Here is a 21,300-nt window from a genome sequence, read left to right on the forward strand (position 1 = left end):
GGGGGGGTGGGACAGTGGGACGAAGCACACAGCCCTATAGTGCACTTGTACTGATGGTGATTGTGCAGGTGATGTTGTCGCCAAACCAAACTGACTGGAGTCTGCAAATGAGGAAATCAACGAACCCATTGTATGGGGAGGCATTGAAGCCAAAGGCTTGGAGCCTATTCATTCATTTTGAGGAGATCATAGTGTTGAATGTTGCACTGTAGTCCATGAAGAGCATTCTGATCTATGCACCTTCATTGTTCAGATGTTCCAGGGCTGTGTGAAAAGCCAATTCTGAGTATGCTGTTTGTCATTTAGCTTGGTGATAGCAGTGCACTGCACGGCGGAAGGTGTCCTCATTATGAGAATGTGATTTTTGTCTCTAGACAATGACTACTATGAATGCTTTCATGGCAATGAAGACTCCACTTAAGAGTACAATTTGCCTCCATGCTATCTCTAGGTTTTTTCCAAGTGTCATGCCACATGGAGAACAACTGAGGAGCTGAGCAAGGATGGTCACTAGCAATGAGGCAGAAGATTCCTAGCCAGTGCTTGAACTTCATGCCACTAAATCAATATTAAAGATTTCCAGGAGAAGTCATTTGCAACTGTGCCTGTTCTCTGTTTGTGATGGATCGGGAAGTACCTATTAATTTTGATAGAGGAGTTGGGATGTTGGCTTATCTTGTTTATCGGCTCTTCCAATTTAGAAACCTGTGCTGGTGTCTTTGTATTGAGGACTTTGCAATCTTGCTTTGGCTGAGAGAACTTTGTGGCGCCTGAATCTGATGCTGAGATCAATGACAGTTTCATTTTTATTTTGTTTCAATATTTTGGTTATGATACAACAAAATGGTTTGATGGCCATCTGATAGATGCATTACACTACTGTATATCGGGGCAAGATCAGGTATTGGACACTGGGTTGGGTTGGTGGATTTTCTCCTCAGATGAATGACTCTAATGAATGAAGTGGGTTTAACACATAATATAGTTACAGTAACGAGATTAGCTTTCCTCCAAAAAAAGATTAATTAACTAACTGAACTTAAATGTCTTTTCTACTGTACTGGGATTTGAATTTGTGTGTCAATACAAGGGTTTCACTGCTGAAAATCACCGTCCTCTATCATATACAATAGCTAGACTATGTTGTCACAGATTTTTTTTCTTGCAGCTATACAGCATACCAATAATAAATCTAGAAAGTATAAAAAGGATATATCAAATAAATCCTGTCAATGTGGGATTAGTAGTGTATTGGTATGAAAGAGATGATCAATCTGTCTGATTTAAGAATATTTCTTTGGTGATGTAACTGCTTTAAAGTTGTTCTGCCTGAAGTTAAGAATCAATACTAGAGATTTATTTCCTAAAGAGGTTCACTAAACAGATATATTCTAGGTGCTTTATTATTTCTTGCGTAGCAGTTAACACGACACTATTACAGCTCAGGGCTTCAGAGTTTAGAGTTCGATCTCACACCCAGTGTAAAGGCTGATTTATACTTGTGCATCAAATGTACGCCATAGGGTGACGTGCACCTCCCCAAAAATGTAACTTGCGCGTCGCTGTGATGCAGACTGCAGCAACTGTGATTGGTCCGCTTGATAGCATCGCATTTCCTCCTACGCATTTCCGGTTGCTTTTCTCCGCCATGTCCGTACACTGATGCAAAATAAACGGTTGGAGACGATGAACCAAATCTCCAATCTACCTGCCGACATCCAAAAATATTTGAAATGCATTTCCTTGTCCATGTCTCTCAGGAAGAAACTCAACACAGTGGCATAGAAACCTCACCGCCAAATAGCGACGCAGACACAACTACGCATGCTCGCTACGGCGTAGGGCTATGCAAAAGTATAAGTCAGGCCTACGGCGTAGCCTGTACGCACAAGTATAAATCAGCCTTAAGGAGTTTGCCCGTCCTTCCTGTGGAATACATGAGTTTTCTCTGGCTGCTGTGATTTCCTCCCACAGTGCAAAGCCATACGAGTTAGTAGGCTAATTGGTCATTGTAAGGTGTCCTGTGATTGGGTTAGGTTTAAACGGGGGATGCTGGGCAGCGTGACTTAAAGGGCCTATTCCGTGCTGTATCTCTTAAGAAAAAACTCCACTGAGGCTTTGCCTCTTTTTGAGGAAGGGCTGTGTAGGGAGAATGAAAGACTGTCCTGGATGTAAGGAAATTGACCCTGCTCACTCGCACTGCTCCCAGCTGTGAATTTGGCTTGATGTGGAGACTGAACTAGTGAAGTTAGCAAACCAGTAAATTCACAGTGCAGTTTGAAGTTAAATGACACAATGGGGTGGACGATTATGAGTTCAGAAGAAAAGCAGGCAAATTTGTATGAAATATAATCAATGCACAAGGGGAGAACAGAGGAAGCAAGCACCGTAGAATGATTAAAGAAGCATTTGAATTCAAATCATGCTGAACGGAAGGAACTGTATTTTCTCTCCTTTTGAACCAGGATGAGCTGAATGGTATTTATCCTTTGATCATTGTGAATTGTAAAGTGGATTTCACCTGAAATTGGAAGCATGCTGGCTGCCCAAATGGAAATATTGTAAACCCTCACAATGTTTTTCTGATACCATAAACCCCTAGTTTCATAGTCAATCTGTATGAAAAGGAGAGTATTTACACCAATTTATTTGATTGTTTGTTTACAAAGGGACCCAATCTTTTATGATGTTATAAAATAGCTTGAAGGGGGTCTAGTCTGTTGAATAGGTTTTACCATCTCTGCGTAAAGATCAGAAGGTAACACCTGCGTGGATAGCTGTTTGCTGCTATTGAACTTTATAGCACTAACCGTGTGACTTCACGGAAACTGTGCACGGTTTCCCTTTGAGCTGCTGACTGCTGCAGTGTGCTGCCAGCAAGTGGTTTCTGCTCTACATCATTAATTCTTGAATGTTGAATTTGTGATCTCAGCCAGAATGAAATACATCTTGTGATGGCTTTCTTTGATTATTCCAGCCTGACTAATTGGTAGAACTCTCTGACCATCTGGAAATGTCCAACATTCTGCTGAGTGATACAACTGGCTGGTCTGCAGATGGTTTCCTCTACCTTGAGAGAGCCTTCCTTTCTCAAACTGAAAATTCTGGACCAAAGGTTGCTGAGAATGAAGGCAAACAACAGGAATTCTGCAGATGCTGGAAATTCAAGCAACACACATCAAAGTTGCTGGTGAACGCAGCAGGCCAGGTAGCATCTGTAGGAAGAGGTGCAGTCGACGTTTCAGGCTGAGACCCTTCGTCAGGACTAACTGAAGGAAGAGTGAGTAAGGGATTTGAAATTTGGAGGGGGAGGGGGAGATCCAAAATGATAGGAGAAGACAGGAGGGGGAGGGATGGAGCCAAGAGCTGGACAGGTGATTGGCAAAAGGGGATACGAGAGGATCATGGGACAGGAGGTCCAGGAAGAAAGACAAGGAGAGGGGGGGGACCCAGAGGATGGGCAAGAGGTATATTCAGAGGGACAGAGGGAGCAATGAGAGTGAGAGAAAGAAAGTGTGCATAAAAATAAGTAACAGATGGGGTACAAGGGGGAGGTGGGGCCTAGCGGAAGTTAGAGAAGTCGATGTTCATGCCATCAGGTTGGAGGCACTTCACATTCCCAATCTGACTCACACTGGTACAATCATTTTCTTGTGTTTTCATCAACACACACAAAACGCTGGAGGAACACAGCAGGCCAGGCAGCATCTATGGAAAAGAGTACAGTCTCTGTTTCATAGAACATAGAATTCTACAGAACATAACAGGCCCTTTGGCCCACAATGTTGTGCCGACGAAGTAGCCTGCTCTAGAAACTGTCAAGAATTTCCCTACCTCATAGACCTCTATTTTTCTAAGTTCCATGTACCTGTTTGAGTCTCTTAAAAGACCCTGTTGTATTCGCCTTTATCACTGTCGCTGGCAGTGCATTCGACACACCCACTACTCTATGTGAAAAGCTTACTTCTGACATCCCCCTTGTACCTCCTTCCAAGCACCTTAAAACTATGCCCCCTCGTGTTAGCCATTTCAGTCCTGGGAAAAAGCCTTTGGCTATCTACACGATCAATGCCTCTCATCATCTTATACACCTCTATCAGGTCACATCTTACCCTCTGTCGCTCCAAGGAGAAAAGGCCAAGTTCGCTCAGCCTATTCTCATGAGGCATGCTCTCCAATCTGGGCAATATCCTTGTAAATCTCCTCTGCATCCTCCCTATAGAATCCACATCTTTCCTGCAGTGAGGTGACCAGAACTGAATACAGTACTCCAAATATAGGCATCTGTTAGTCTCATGAGACCATGGATTTGTGCCTTGGAAAGTTTCCAGGGCACAGCCCTGGGCAAGGTTGTATGGAAGAGCAGCAGTTGCCTATGCTGCAAGTCTCCCCTCTCCATGCCACCGACAGCTTGGCACCAGTGTCGTCGCAGAGCAATGTGTGGTTAAGTGCCTTGCTCAAGGACACACTCGCTGCCTCAGCCAAGGCTCGAACTAGCGACCTTCAAATCACTAGACGAACGCCTTAACCACTTGGCCATGCGCTCTAAATAGTACTCCAAATAGGGTCTAACTAAAGTCTTATATAGTTTTAACATTACCTCATGGCTTTTGAACTCAGTCCCATGGTTGATGAAGGCCATCACATCATACACCTTCTCAACAACTGTCAACCTGCGCAGCAGCTTTGAGTGTCCTATAGATACAGACTCCAAGATCTATCTGATCCTCCACACTGCCAAGATTCTTACTATTAATATTATATTCTGTCTTCAAATTTTGAGCCAAAGGCTGGAGAAGGAGGAATCTGATTGGAGAGGACAGAAGGCCATGGAAGAAAGGAAAGGGGGACAGCACCAGAAGAAGGCAATGGGCAGGCAAAGAGATGAGGTAGGTGAGGGAAAAGGAGATGGGGAATGGTTAAGGAGAGAGCAGGGAGCCATTACCAGAAGTTCAAGTAATCAATGTTCATGCTATCAGGTTGGAGGCTACCCAGACGGAATATAAGGTGTTGTTCCTCCAACCTGAGTGTGGTTTCATTTCGACAGTAGAGGAGGCCATGGATAGACATATTGGAATGGGAATAGGAAAGGGTATTAAAATGGGTGGACACTGGGAGATCCTGCTTGTTCTGGCATCTTCTAGCCTCCAATCTGATGGCATGAACATTGATTTCTTGAACTTCTGGTAATTGCCTCCCCCTTTATCATTCCCCCATCCCCCCCTTACCTTATTTCTTTGCCTACTCTTCATCTCCCTTTGGGAAAGAGACTTGCTGTATTTTACATTACATATTTCCAATGGGGTTTGTAATTGCAAGAGAAACGTCCAAGACAATCACTCACTATTATACTGCCCACTGATTTCGTGCACTGACTCCAATGCCTCTCTGTAGCAGGCTGGAACATGGTCTGCGCTAAGCCCAGCTCCTCCAGCTCTTCCACCAACAAGCAGCTCACTGATGGGGTAGACCTGCACTACTTGAAGCTCTTAATGTCCAGCATTGTCTTGTGACCGTAAGAAAGACGTCTAAAAAAAGACAAAAACCCTGAGAGGGTGCCGCATCCAAACGCCGTCTTACCGGAGTTAATTGCAGTCCAATTCCGACGCCGTCTGTAAGAAGTTTCTATGTATTTTCTGTGACTGTGTGGGTTTCTTCCAGGTGCTCCGGTTTCCTCCCATATTCCAAAAATGTACCAGTTAGTAGGTTAATTAGTCATTGTAAATTATCTTGTGATGAGGTGAGGATTAAATAGGGAGATTGTTGGGCAGTGCAGCTTGTTAGGCTGGAATGGCCAATTCCACACTGTATCATAGAAATGTTAGCTAGGAAACAGCATCTGTATCTAGGAAAATTGCTTCTTTCTGGACTCAGTATTGAAATACACAACTTCATGTAACTAGCTTTCTCTTTTGGTAATGGAACTAGTCAGACCTTTTATAATCTCTAATGTGTTCGATGGCTAAGTCTCTACTCACCTTGCTGGGGTTTTCATACAGCTTTGTATTTCACAACTTTTGTGTGTCTGTCTCCGTCTCAGTGCGTGCATTTTATAGATGTTATGTTCCTTTGTCCATGCTCTGCCTCTAACTGCTACCATAAAGATATCAATGACAGTCTCATCTACAAAGTTGGGAAAGGTAACGAGTAAGGCATCCTGAAAGTCAGTGATCTACTGCTGGGCACTGGCTGACTAGGCAAAGTTATAGGTCAGACACTTACTGAGGGACCACGTTCGGGGTGTAGAAAGGCACCTTATGGAATGCTGCTCATATTCATTCTATGCTGGCTGTTATATCAAAGGTGTAATGAGGAGTAAGAGGAAAGAAGTGTGGACTGAGCTATATTAAACAAATAGAATCAGTCATAATGATTGTATGTGATACTTAAAGGGTTTGTGAGGTGTGTTGGTTATTATGAATCGGTATTCTATTCCCTAATGTACAATATAAGAAAATAACATGTGCTGATAAAGATCCCCTGGGCTACTCGGCCTACTCAAATCCATTTTGCTCTCTGTAAACCATGTTACCTTACTGAGTTGTTTTTGTTCATAAGTCCTGTTTCCCAAGTTTTATTTGACTTTTCCACTTGACTACCTTGCATTAAGTAGTTTATTGGTTGCAAATAACAAAAGGAGCTCTTAATGATAGAGGGAATTTAATTAAGCAAAACACCCCAAGGTGTTTCACAGGAGGAATAGAAAACTAGATTTGATTTTTATCGCGAAGAGGAGATACGGAGCGATGAACAACTTGTAGAAGAGCTAGGCTTAAAGACAGGCTGTGTAAAGCCATGGAGAGATTTGATGACTAGTAAGAGAATTTTAAAATCCACTTTCAGCCTAACCCGAAGCAAATTCAAGTGTATGGGTTATAGGGAGGATTGCAGCTATAACATGGGCAACAAGTTTTAGGTCGACTCACAGTTAAGAAGGCTAGAATGAAGAAGCTTGCCAGGAGTTTATTGCAATAATCTGATCTAGAGGAAGCAAAGGCAGTTATGGGTGAGCTGAGGTGGAAGCAGAGCCAGGTGAAGTTATAGCTAGAGAAGAAGATTGGCATAATGATAGTCTGGACATAATCTGTTGCCCAATTTGGAATCAAATATGCTACCAAGACTGGCTGGCTTTCAAACAGATCACAGGGAGAAGGACAACGTCAAAGGTTGGAAAGAAAAAGTTGTGACTGGGCTTCAGTCTTCTCAAAGGATGTTCTTTTGGTTAGAAAGTTTTAAAATTTAATTGCTCAAACTGATCACAATATAATGGCAACTGATATTATGCAATTACTATGTGCTTAATAAAAATATTCTGTTAAATACCTGCTGTTTCATACCACCAGGACTGCACATCTTCTCCAAAGCTTCTTTCCTGTAGCTATCCAGCTTATGAACAAAACTCACTCAGGTGTAATACCCTAATTGTCCCTGCACAACATCTGTTAAATAGTCTTTCCTACTGTTCTCGTTCAGTTGATAATGATTGAGTCTGTTCATATGTTCTCATTCATTTCAGTTTGATTATTGATGTTTGCTCATGTGACCATTCTGCTAATTGTTGATTGATCATGGCTATTTGCACTATTGTCCTGTAAGTTGTTGATTGCTATCATGTTATCTGTTATGGTATTGTCCTGTGTTTTATGTTTGGCATCGCACCACAAGTAATTCTGGTATGTTTCGAATATTGGCAATAAAATGATCCTGATTCTGAATTTACCCAAAGTTGAGGTAAGCCTATGAAACATATGTCATTGTAATTGACCTAATTAAACTTTTACACAAAGCTTCATTTTATCAGGCAGCAATGCAATACACAGCTGCACAAAGCCTTTCCTGAACGGAAATGGAATGGTCAAAAGCACAGAGATGTTGATTGGTTGCTAGTGCATGGAGATGAGGAGGAATTTCTTTGGCAGACGATGGTGAATCTGTGGTATTCGTTGCCATATGTGGCTGTGGAGGTCAGATCATTGGTTGTATTTAAACCGGAGGTTGATATAGAGTTGTTAAATCAAGGCGTGAAAGGTTACGGGGAGAAGGCAGAAGAATGGGGTTGAGAAGGAAATAGATCAGCCATTTCCATGGGCGTGATAGGCTGAATAACCTAATTCTGCTCCTATGCCTTATGGTCTTATGTCAAGAGTCCTCTCCAAAAGCAGACTTAATAAATCATTTTCTTTTCTCTGCAAAAGCATTACTAAATGCTATATTCCTCTAATTTGTGCTTTGATGCCCTCTGCTGGCAGTATCGCTATTCCTGCATGTGTACAATTCCTGTTTCAGCAAGATTGAAGTCAGGTTTCTTTTCAACTCTTGACAGCAAATAATTTCCTATAGCACAGTATTATTAATTTATTGCTCGTCCCATTTAGTGCCAGCCTGCAGAGTGCTGATTCATTCTAGCACTTTTAGTCTGCCCTCCAGTCCTACTCATAGGTACACAGGCCGCATGCTTTAAAAAAGGCATCCAATCAGGCCGCTTGTTTGCTGTGCCAGGAACTTGGAGCATTCCCCTGAGTCTCTGTTGTGTTGGGAACTTGAATGACAAAAGCCTGGCATGGACCCCTGTCTTCCAGTGACACTCAGTCACTTTCCCTTATGTGTGGAGACGCTGCCTGTTGGGCATGCTAGGAAGTGTGGTGTGGCGTCCTGCAGCTCTTCCAGTTAAACACAATGAAAGCTGCTGTTTCTGCCACTCGCATATTGGCTGCACGGCTTTCCGCAGCCCAGAGACTTCTGTGTTATAAACCTCAATGGCTTGTGACCATCAGCTAATGAAACATAGAAACATAGAAAATAGGTGCAGGAGTAGGCCATTCGGCCCTTCGAACCTGCACCGCCATTTATTATGATCATGGCTGATCATCCAACTCAGAACCCCGCCCCAGCCTTCCCTCCATACCCCCTGATCCCCGTAGCCACAAGGGCCATATCTAACTCCCTCTTAAATATAGCCAATGAACTGGCCTCAACTGTTTCCTGTGGCAGAGAATTCCACAGATGCACCACTCTCTGTGTGAAGAAGTTTTTCCTAATCTCAGTCCTAAAAGGCTTCCCCCTTATCCTCAAACTGTGACCCCTCGTTCTGGACTTCCCCAACATCAAGAACAATCTTCTTGCATCTAGCCTGTCCAATCCCTTTAGGATTTTATACGTTTCAATCAGATCTCCCCTCAATCTTCTAAATTCCAACGAGTACAAGCCCAGTTCATCCAGTCTTTCTTCATATGAAAGTCCTGCCATCCCAGGAATCAATCTGGTGAACCTTCTTTGTACTCCCTCTATGGCAAGGATGTCTTTCCTCAGATTAGGGGACCAAAACTGCACACAGTACTCCAGGTGTGGTCTCACCAAGGCCTTGTACAACTGCAGTAGAACCTCCCTACTCCTGTTCTCGAATCCTCTCGCTATAAATGCCAGCATACCATTCGCCTTTTTCACCGCCTGCTGTACCTGCATGCCCACTTTCAATGACTGGTGTATAATGTGAAAGTGATAGAAAGACAGGCAGACTCACCCGTATAAAGCTTCTGCTGAGTTGCTAAACTCCACCACCCTCAACCAACTCTTTGAGTCAGTACTGAGCACATATAGGAGCAGGAGTAGGTGAACTGGCCCTTCATGCCTGCCCTGCCATTCAGTATGATCTTGACTCATCTGTCCCAGGTCTCAACTCATCTTCAGTGCCAGTTCCCCACAGCCCTCAATTCCTTGATCTTTCAAAAATTCATCTGCCTCCTCTTTAAATACATTCCAAATGATCTAGTCTCCACAAACCTGATCCAGAAATTCATCACTTTCTGTGAGAGTGAACTTTCATCATCTCCTCGAATCACAAGATGGGTCCAAGGACTCAAAATGATGCCCAGGCTCATCATAATCTCCAAAGCTGAGGCCCAGGTTTCATTTATTACACTGCATCTATATGATGCCTGAAGGATCTGGTTGAAAAGAAAAACTCAACTTTAAATCAGAAAATTGCACAACACAGCTGATTGATGAATCAGGTAGTGATGTTTTGATCCTCATGAATCACTTGCTTGAATGTTGGTCTCCTCAGGGTAAAGAGACCTGGACAGCTTTCCAATGTTTGTCTCAATTATATTATGAGGGCATTTGGTTAGCAGAAGTGATAGCCATACATAACTGTTGCTTCTCATGAAAACAATGGTGAGGTCAGAATATTTTAACAGGATGTAGAAATTTAATATCTGAAAGGTATATAAAATCTTTGCCAAAACTAACAAAGGTATGGAAATAAGTGATGACTGATAATGAATTAAAGTTTCAGCTCTTGGCAGATTGACAAAGACAAATAATTAGTATATAGCAGTATCCTGTTCACATCAAATGCTCTGCTGGTGTTTGTTTTTCTTTTGGTCATTGTGGATGTACATTGGACAGAAAAAGTAAAGTTGCTGCTCTTCTTTTAATAATACTGTGCCATCTTTACTTCCGCCTAGCAGATTTAACATTAATCTTTCTATGAAGTCACAAACTGCGCAGCTATGGAGTTTAGTATCTCATTAAAAGTTGGAAGCACCAACTGCGGAGAGTTCAGAGAGTTCAGAATTGTCATGCTACATTCCAGCCCTTGAATAGTCTTCAGATCCATATCCACCTTTGTAATTTTACCCATTGTATGTGGGGCATGAAAGATAATGAATCGAAAGCCTTCCTTTTAAATGAGAAAACTTAGGAAGTTATCTTGGCTTAATTGCTAAGGGAATCACAATAAAATGACAGCAGATTTTAGTTAATTGCCCAATGTTTAACCAAGCAATTAAATAAAATCCATTGTTTACCTATGTAGCTCCACAGTGAAGCTTTATTGAGGTTAACCGTACTTTATCTAATGGAACAATGTGTCCTAATTTCTGATTTTTAAACTCTCCCTCTTTGCTTGCTCTCATTTCCCCTGTGTAGCGGTAGACGTAACTCTATTACAATACCAGCAACCTGGGTTCAATTCCCACCGCAGTCTGTAAGAAGTCTGTACATTCACCCCGTGACCGCATGGGTTTCCTTCCACATTCCAGAGACGCATGAACCAGAAGGTTAACTGGTCACAGGGTGTAAGTTGACAGCATGGGCTCATTGGGCTGGAAAGGCCAATTACTGTGTTGTACCTCTAAATAAACAAAAATAGAAATAAATGTGTTTAAGGAACTCGTGGATTGCTCTGTTCCTATGATTAAGTTTTCAACAATCTTGGTCAAAATTTATTGCTTTCTTCCTGTCACCAAAGTTCTAGCTTTCTCTCATCCTAATTTCCAATATACAATACCTCCCCCTTGATTTTTCCAATTACAGATCTCAGGCACATTTTAACCAGTAAACTGATCACTATTCATTCGACATTTCCTCCCAATGTAACATCTCACCACTCAACTACCTTTCTTTTCCTCTGTACTTACTGACAAAATAAGGTTCCCTTTTTTCAGAACCATTTCTACCTTTCTGTTCAAAATTGAGTATGAAAAAGGCTGAGCTTCCATTTTTTTTCATTCGACTAGCTCATGCCTAGACTCTCTTTTCCAAGATTCTTTAAGAATTGTGATCCACCGTCCACATTTCTCCAGTTCTGACTTCACCTCATCTGTCCCAATCCTTTTCAGTTCTGGTATATTAAGTTTATCCTACCAACAGGGTTAAGATGACATTCTTCGGTGTTAGAGTGGCATCTTCCTTCGATTTTGCTGTACTCTCCCTTCATTTGACCCTTCTGTCAATGCAGTGGAAAGCCAGAACAAGTCAATGATCCTAAAATTAGGTGAAGCTTATCAGATGTGGAACCAGGCAGGAGCTGTTCATACAAAGGTATTTAAAATCTGGAACCCCCTCTCCTCCACGTCGCTTGGATCAATTGAAATGTTTTAAGACAATCAACACATTTTTGTTTGGTAAAGATTTCAATTGCACCAAAATGGTAAATAAGATCATGGAACAGAATAACAATGATCAAGCTGAACTACATAACAGGTAAAATAACCTTCTGCTGTTAACAATGGCATTTAATATGCTCACCTCCCCTACTATGCTTCCCTTATTTTCCTCGAATATTGGACCATGAAGAAAGTTGTCTTAGTTTACAACTGGATATAGATCATCTGGGAAAGTGGGCAAGGAATAGCAGGTGGAACTTGGCTCAGACAAATGTGAAGTGATACATTTTGGGAAGGTGTATCAAGGCAGGACATAAATAGTGAATGGCTAAGCTATGGGGAAAGTTTGTAGAATAGAAAGACCTTAGTTTACTGAAAATGGCAACACAGGTAGACAGGGTGGTGATGAAGTTATATGGCATGTTTGCCTTCACTGGGTGAGGCATTGAGTACAAGGGATGATTAGCCGCACTGAGTATTGTATGCAGTACAGTGTTGCCACACCATGGAGAAAAATGATTAAATTAAAAAAGATGCAGAAAAGCTTCAAGGTTGTTGCTTGAATTGGAAGTGATTAATGTACCGGGTTTTTGAAGTTTAGAAAAGATCGAGGAGGAGATAAAAGGGTGGTGGTGGGGGGGGGGGTAGAATTTGCTCTACTAATCAGAGACAATATCACAGCTGCACTCAAGGGAGACATAATGGAGGGGTCAGACACTGAGTCCATTTGGGTGGAGCTCAGGAATAGAAAGGGTGCAGTCACACTGATGGGATTGTACTACAGACCCCCCAGTAGACACCAGGACATTGAGGAACAGATATGTAATCAGATTAAGGAAATGTAGAAACATAATAGGGTTGTTGTCATAGGGGATTTCAACTTCCCTAATATAAACTGGGACCTTCTTAGTGTAAGGGATTTAGATGGGGAAAAATTTGTTAAGTGTATTCTGGAAGGATTCTTAAATCAATATCTGGATGGTCCAATGAGAGGAGGGGCTGTACTGGACCTGGTGTTGGGTAATGAGGCTGGGCAGTTGACTAACCTTTCAGTGGGGAACAGTTAGGGAACAGCGACCATAACTCCTTAACTTTCAGGATAACTATAGATAAGGATAGGTATGGTCCTTGCGGGGAGTTTCAATTGGAATAGAGAAAATTATGAAGGCATGAGGCAGGAATTAAGAGGCGTTAGCTGGGAGCACCTTTTCTCTGGCAAGTCCACATCAGACATGTGGAGGCTGTTGAGAGATCAATTGCACAGAGTACAGGAAGGGTATGTTCCTGTTAGAAGGAAGGATGGGGATGGAAAGATAAAAGAACATTCGATGTTCAGAAGGTAATAAATTTAGTCAAGAAGACAAAGGAAAAGTATGTAAAGTTTTGAACGTTAGGATCAAACAAAGTACATGAGAAGGATAAAGAAGCCAGAAAAGAAATAAAAAAGGGAATTAGAAAGCCAGGAGGGGCCATGAAAAGTCCTTGACAAGTAAGATTAAGGTGAATCCGAAGGCATTCCATACATACATCAAGAGTAAGAGGATAACTAGGGAGAGGGTGAGACCACTTAAGGATAAAGGATGTATTTTTTTGACGCTGAGAAAGTGAGTGAGGTACTTAACGAGTACTTTGCTTCAGTATTTACCAAAGAAATGGATATAGAAGACCAGGAGATCAGTGCTGAGCGTATGAATATGTTAGGGCATTTAGTGTTCAAGGAGGAGGATGTGCTCTTAAGGAGTATTATGATGGAAAAGTCCCCAGGGCCTGATGGGATTTACCTCAGGTTATTGAAGGAGGCAAGAAATGAGATTGCTGGGCCTTTGAACATTATCTTTTTGTCCTCTCTAGCCACAGGTCCCAGAGGACTGATGAGTGGCTAATATCGTACCTCTATTTAGAAAGGAAACAAGGGAAAATCCTGGGAACCATAGACCGGTGAGTCTCAAGTCAGTTGTAGGCAAATTGCTGGAAAAATTCTTAGGGATTGGATACGAGCATTTGGAAACCCATGGCCTAATTAGGGAGAGGCAGAATTGCTTTGTGTGTGGCAAGTCGTGCCTTCCCAACTTGATTGAGACTTTTGACAAGGTTTTGAGAGAGATTGTATGAGGTTCGGGCAGTGGATGTTGTCTATATGGACTTTAGTAAGGTGTTTGACAAAGTCCTTCATGGGAAATTAATCCAGAAGGTTAAGATGAATGAGAAAGGCGGCAAATTGGTTTGCGCATAAAAGACAGAAGGTAGTGGTTGAAGGGATTTATTTGAGTTGGAGGTCTGTAATTAGAGGTGTTCCACAGGAATCTGTGCTGGGACCTCTGTTGCTTGTGATGTATAGAAATGACCTGAATGAAAATGTAGATGGGGGGTTCATAAATTTCCGGATGATACCAAGATTGGTGGAGTTATGGATAATGTAGAAGGCTGCAAAGCATACAGCACAATATAAATCAGTTACAGATATGGGCTGATAAATGGAGTTTAACCCAGGTAAATGTGAGGTGTTGCACCTCAGTAGGGCAAATGCAAGGGGACAGTACATTAAGGGCAAGGTCCTTAATTGTGTTGCTGAGCAGAGAGATCTTGGGATCCAAGTTCATAGTTCCTTGAAAGTGGCTACACAGGTCGATAAGGTGGTTAAGAATGCTTATGGAATGCTTGTTTCTATTAGTTGAGGCACTGAGTTCAAAAGTTAAGAGTTTATGTTGCAAATTTGTAGCACTCTGCTTTGGACACATCTGCGGTATTGCGTACAGTTCTGGTCACCCCACTATAGGAAGAATACTGAGGCTTTGGAGAGAGTGCAGAAGAGGTTTACAAGGATGAGGTGGTTTAGAGGTCACGTGCTATCACAGGAAGCTGGATAAATGGGTTGTTTTCTCTGGAGCGCTGGAAGCTGAGGGGAGATCTGATAGAGGTTTACAAGATTATGAGAGACATAGATAGAGTACACAGAGAGTATCTGTTTCCTGGGGTTAAGATGTCTAATACCAGAGGATATGCATTGAAAGTGAGAGGGGTAGGTTCAAGGGGGATATGAGGGGTAAAGTTGTTTTTTTTTACTCAGAGAGTGGTGATGTCCGGAATGTGCATCGTGATATGGTGCCAGAGATAAACACATTAGAGACGTTTGGATAGACACAAGGACGTAAGGAAAATGGATGGATTAGTGTATGAGTGTTTTTGGTTTGCTATTTAGCTGGTTTATCACAGCATTGTGGGCCGAATTGCCTGACCCTGTGCTGTATTGTTATATGTTCTCTAAGGAGACTTTTGGTAGGATTCAGTCTGAGAGGCAACATGATGGAAGTATATAAAATTATCAGAGACACAGATAGAGTAGGTTGTTAGAGTCCTTTCCCATGGAACAAATAGCAAACTACTGGAGGGACTCAGTGGATCAAGGTGAGGTTAATTCAGAAGGCATACATAAGTTTAAGGTGAGAGGTGGGAGGCTGAAAGGGGATCTAAAGAGCAAATTTTACATTCATCTATCATATTATGACCACTGTCTCAGGATTCCTTTACCTTAAGCTTATTAATCAAATCTGGTACATTACACAACACCCAATTCAGAATTGCCTAGTGGACTGAACCACCAGCTGCTCTAAAAAAGCTCTCTCATATGCTTTCTACAAATTAGACCTGTTGGGATCCAGCACCAACCTGATTTTCCCATCTACCTGCACACTGATATCCCCCATGACTATCGTTACATGTATTGGACTCCCATCAGGGTCTTTTTACCCTTGCAGTTATCCACATGAATCCTACATCTTCCAATCTTATGTCACCTCTTCTCAAGCATTTGATTTCAATTTTACCAACAGAGCCTCCCCTCTCCCTTTGCCTACCGCCTGTCCTTTCGATACAATGTGTATCCTTGGATGCTAAGCTCCCGACTATAATCTTCTTTCAGCCACAACACAGTGATGCCCACGGGGTCATACCTGCCAATCTCTAACTGCGCCACAAGCCCATCTACCTTATTCCGTATACTGTGTACATTCAAATATAACACCTTCAGTCCTGTATTCATTGAACCTTTTCAATTTTGCCCTGAAGTCACACTTAAACTCATCCCACCGACTGCAATTTTGCTCTATCATCTGCCTGCCCATCCTCACAGTCTCACTGCATACTGCATCTAGTTGTATATGAACTGCCCCATCTTTATCTCCATCACTCTGGTTCCTGTCCCCCTGTAAATTAGTTTAAAACTGCCCCAACAGCTCTTGCATACCTGCCGGCAAGGATACTGGCCCCCTTTGGGTTAAAGTGTAATATGTCCCTTTTTCACAGGTCATACCTTCCCTGGAAGAGGTCCCAATTATTCTGAAATCACCAGTTCCTCAGGCACTCACTCATCTGCCAAGTCATCCTTTTCTTACCCTCAATTTCCATTGAAGAATCTTCCAACTCTTCATGGCTACCACAGTCTCTTCCTTTTATTTGTGAGCAAAAGCTGAAGGAAGATTCTACACAATCCTGTATTAGATTATGAAGACACGCAGTCCTCTTTTATTGTCATTTAGTAATGCATGCATTAAGAAATGTTACAATATTTCCTCCGGTGTGATATCACAAAACGCAGGACAGATCAAGACTGAAAAAACTAACAAAACCACATAATTATAACATATAGTTACAACACTGTAACAATACCATAACTTGATGAAGAAGTCCATGAGCATAGTAAAAAGTTCAAAGTCTTTCAAGTGTCCCGCATCTCACGCAGACGGGAGAAGGAAGAAAAACTCTCCCTGCCATGCCCAACCACAGTCCGAATCTGAGTCATCCGAAAACTTCGAGCCTCTGATCAGCTCTCCGACACCAAGTACTGAGCGCCATCTCTGTCCGAACGATTCGACCTCAATCTCGGTTGCCAACAGCATGCAAAGCCGAGGATTTTGAGGCCTTCCCTCCAGAAGATACCCGACCGCGCAGTAACAACAGCAACGAACTGGTGTTTCAGAAATTTCTCCAGATGTTCCTCTGTGCTTTCACGTCCACCTCCAACAAATCAGAATTGTCCACGGCCCCTATTTAACAGATACAATATCATTTTTCATCGGATGGCCGTGCACATGCGATGCGCTGCTCTCTCTCCTCCTGCCGTCTGTTTACTACAGATGAACAGTTATAAATATTTCTAGCGAGGACTCCTGATATGTTTTCCATGCTGTTGAGACAACCTGCTTGGAAGGAAGTTGTAAAATCAGCCTTTGATGCAAACAGTGGAAAATTCTTCCAACCTCCAAAGAATGAGCAATTTTGTCATATTTTGAATGAAAGTTTTGTTGGTGTCTGTTGATTTAAAAAAAAACACTGGCTCCCATTTGAACACTTCTAGATCTTATATAGTGTTGAGGGCATATTCACCCTAAAACTGAAGTAGATAAATAGCTTTAAAAAATGATCAAAGGTTAAAATAACTTCTAATCTGAGATGAGTTGTCTACTCTATCATATCTTAGACAAGGAAGAGTCAAGTCTGTAAACAAATCTGCAGGTTAAAGAAAAGTCAGAATATTAAGCAAACTTGGAGTATCTTTGAACTGTTTAAGCAGATACTTAGGATATTGACAGCTATAACTCTTTTCATGTGGTTGTCTGGAAGTATTTTTCTGCTGAAACACGTCATGTCTTATTCTGACCAGCACTTGCCTTGATGTGTCTGATGCAGAAATGGATGGTAACAAATTGATCACTTTGCTTCCTGTTACTGGTATTATTCAGTAATGCTTGGGTAAATTCCAGAATCCCCACCAGCCTTTCTTGTAATCACAATGGGCCATTCTTTTAATCTGAGCAATTTAGTTTTGACTGGTGTTAGTCAGCGGGAAACCAATGATCAAGGCAATCAGAATTGCATGGGTGTGGTTCATTTGGGATCTGTGTATCTGGAGTCATGATTCATGGCTTCCCTGTTCTGCCCAGCAGCATAACAATAGGTTCAGTTTTGGGTCAAGTGAGTGTCAATTAATTCACACTGTGATCTTGTGCTCATTTTTGTGAACACTTTTATTTTTACTACGTAGCGTCAGTGTTGGGATACGTAAAGCAGGAAATGTGGATTTGGTTAGTTGGGAAGTATCCCAAATGTATTGTGATTGCAGTAATTTCAATGACAATTCTACCAGCACGAGCAACAAAAAGTGAGCATAGAAGCTGATGTTAATTTCATGTTGATTTATGGTCACCCAAGGCCACGATTAGATTTACCCTGTAATGATGACGGTTGATGATTTGAGTACAACAAAATCTTGGCCATTAAATTGAGACTCCAGTTGCATGCTCAATGATTCCACAGCACCGCCTGAAGAAGAGAAAGAGAATTCTTCATCAGCTGATATTATTTTCAATATTCCCCTTAACCAACAACACCAGCAGCAATAAGGTAAATTAAACATAGAAACATAGAAAATAGGTGCAGGAGTAGTCCATTCGGCCCTTCAAGCCTGCACCGCCATTCAGTATGATCAAGGCTGCTCATCCAACTCAGAACCCTGTACCTGCCTTCTCTCCATACCACTGATCCCTTTAGCCACAAGGGCCATATCTAACTCCCTCTTAAATATAGCCAATGAACTGGCCTCAACTGTTTCCTGTGGCAGAGAATTCCGCAGATTCACCACTCTCTGTGTGAAGAAGTTTTTCCTCACCTCGGTCCTAAAAGGCTTCCCCTTTATCCTTAAACTGTGACCCCTCGTTCTGGACTTCCCCAACATCGGGAACAATCTTCCTGCACCTAGCCTGTCCAATCCCTTTAGAAGTTTTTACGTTTCAATAAGATCCCCCCTCAATCTTCTAAATTCCAGCAAGTATAAGCCTAGTCAATCCAGTCTTTCTTCATATGAAAGTCCTGCCATCCCAGGAATCAATCTGGTGAACCTTCTTTGTACTCCCTCTATGGCAAGAATGTCTTTCCTCAGATTAGGGGACCAAAACTGCACACAATACTGCAGGTATGGTCTCACCAAGGCCTTGTACAACTGCAGTAGTACCTCCCTGCTCCTGTACTCGAATCCTCTTGCTATGAATGCCAGCATACCATTTGCATTTTTCACCACCTGCTGTACCTGCATGCCCACTTTCAATGACTGGTGTACAATGACACCCAGGTCTCATTGCACCTCCCCTTTTCCTAACTGGCCACCATTCAGATAATAATCTGTTTTCCATTTCTTGCCAGAAAAGTGGATAACCTCACATTTACCCACAATAAGTTGCATCTGCCATGAATTTGCCCACTCACCTAACCTATCCAAGTCACCCTGCATCCTCTTAGCATCCTCCTCACAGCTAACACTGCCGCCCAGCTTCGTGTCATCCGCAGACTTGGAGATGCTGCATTTAATTCCCTCATCTAAATCATTAATATATATTGTAAACAACTGGGTTCCCAGCACTGAGCCTTGCAGTACCCCACTAGTCACTGCCTGCCATTGTGAAAAGGTCCTGTTTATTCCCACTCTTTGCTTCCTGTCTGCCAACCAATTTTCTATCCACATCAATACCATACCCCCAATACTATGTGCTTTAAGTTTGCACACTAGTCTCCTGTGTGGGACATTGTCAAAAGCCTTTTGAAAATCCAAATATACCACATCCACTGCTTCTCCCCTATCCACTCTACTAGTTACGTCCTCAAAAAATTCTATAAGATTCGTCAGACGTGATTTTTCTTTCACAAATCCATGCTGACTTTGTCTGATGATTTCACTGCTTTCCAAATGTGCTGTTATCGCATCTTTGATAACTGACTCTAGCATTTTCCCCACCAACGATGTCAGGCTAACCGGTCTATAATTCCCTGGTTTCTCTCTCACTCCTTTTTTAAAAAGCGGAGTTACATTAGCCACCCTCCAATCCTCAGGAACTAATTCAGAATCTAAAGAGTTTTGAAAAATTATCACTAATGCATCCACTATTTCTTAAGCCACCTCTTTAAACACTCTGGGATGCAGACCATCTGGCCCTGGGGATTTATCTGCCTTTAATCCCTTCAATTTACCTAACACCACTTCCCTACTAACATGTATTTCCCTCAGTTCCTCCATCTCACTAGACCCTCGGTCCCCTACTATTTCCGGAAGATTATTTATGTCCTCCTTAGTGAAGCCAGAACCAAAGTAGTTATTCAATTGGTCTGCCATGTCCTTGTTCCCCATGATCAATTCACCTGTTTCTGACTGTAAGGAACCTACATTTGTCTTAACCAATCTTTTTCTTTTCACATATCTGTAAAAGCTTTCACAGTCAGTTTTTATGTTCCCTGCCAGCTTTCTCTGATAATCTTTTTTCCCTTTCCTAATTAAGCCCTTTGTCCTCCTCTGCTGGACTCTGAATTTCTCCCAGTCCTCAGGTGTGCCGCTTTTTCTGGCTAATTTGTATGTTACTTCTTTGGAATTGATACTATCCCTAATTTCCCTCATCAGCCACGGGTGCACTACCTTCCCTGGTTTATTCTTTTGCCAAACTGGGATGAACAATTGTCGTAGTTCATCCATGGGATCTTTAATTGCTTGCCATTGCATATCCACTGTCAACCCTTTAAGTATCATTTACCAGTCTATCTTAGCTAATTCACATCTCATACCTTCAAAGTTACCCTTCTTTCAGTTCAGAACCTTTGTTTCTGAATTAACTATGTCACTCTCCATCTTAATGAAGAATTCCACCATATTATGATTGCTCTTACCCAAGGGGCCTCGCACGACAAGATTGCTAACTAACCCTTCCTCATTGCTCAATACCCAGTCTAGAATAGCCTGCTCTCTAGTTGGTTCCTCGACATGTTGGTTCAGAAAACCATCCCGCATACATTCTAAGAAACACTCTTCCTCAGCACCCTTATCAATTTGGTTCACCCAATCTATATGTAGATTGAAGTCACCCATTATAACTGCTGTTCCTTTATTGCACATATTTCTAATTTCCTGTTTAATGCCATCCCCAACCTCACTACTACTGTTAGGTGGCTTGTACACAACTCCCACCAGCGTTTTCTGCCCCTTAGTGTTATGCAGCTCTACCCATATCGATTCCACATCCTCCCGGCTAATGTCCTTCCTTTCTATTGTGTTAATCTCCTCTCTAACCAGCAACGCTACCCCACCTCCTTTTCTTTCACGTCTATCCCTGCTGAATTATTGCAACATGTAAATTGGTGGCCCTGTTTGCCTACATAACATAGTGCCCAGACTTCAAACAATAAGTTATTGTCTGTGAAATCCTTTCAGGATGTCCTGGAATGCTAAACAGAATGAATTAATTTGGATACACAAGGGATTGAACAGATGCTGGAAATCTAGATCAACACACACAAAATGCTGGTGAAACTCTGCAGATCAGGCAGCATTTATGGAGGACAGAAAAACCATTGGAAAAAAAAAAATCAGATTTTCTAT

General features: G+C 42.1%; 1 long non-coding RNA gene across 2 annotated transcripts in view; it reads right to left on the reverse strand.

The window, feature by feature from the left end:
- Positions 1 to 16,410: 16,410 nt before the first annotated feature.
- The window catches only part of LOC140195283 (uncharacterized), a 90,828-nt gene continuing 85,938 nt past the window's right edge, over positions 16,411 to 21,300 (reverse strand). For both annotated transcript variants that reach the window (XR_011885410.1, XR_011885411.1), the window contains exons 2-3: positions 18,113 to 18,206; positions 16,411 to 17,083 (exon numbers count right to left, since the gene is read on the reverse strand). This is a non-coding gene — a long non-coding RNA (uncharacterized lncRNA). The remainder of the gene's footprint in view (positions 17,084 to 18,112; positions 18,207 to 21,300) is intronic.

This window comes from Mobula birostris, chromosome 3, assembly GCF_030028105.1.
Source record: "Mobula birostris isolate sMobBir1 chromosome 3, sMobBir1.hap1, whole genome shotgun sequence".
Taxonomy (NCBI): domain Eukaryota; kingdom Metazoa; phylum Chordata; class Chondrichthyes; order Myliobatiformes; family Myliobatidae; genus Mobula; species Mobula birostris.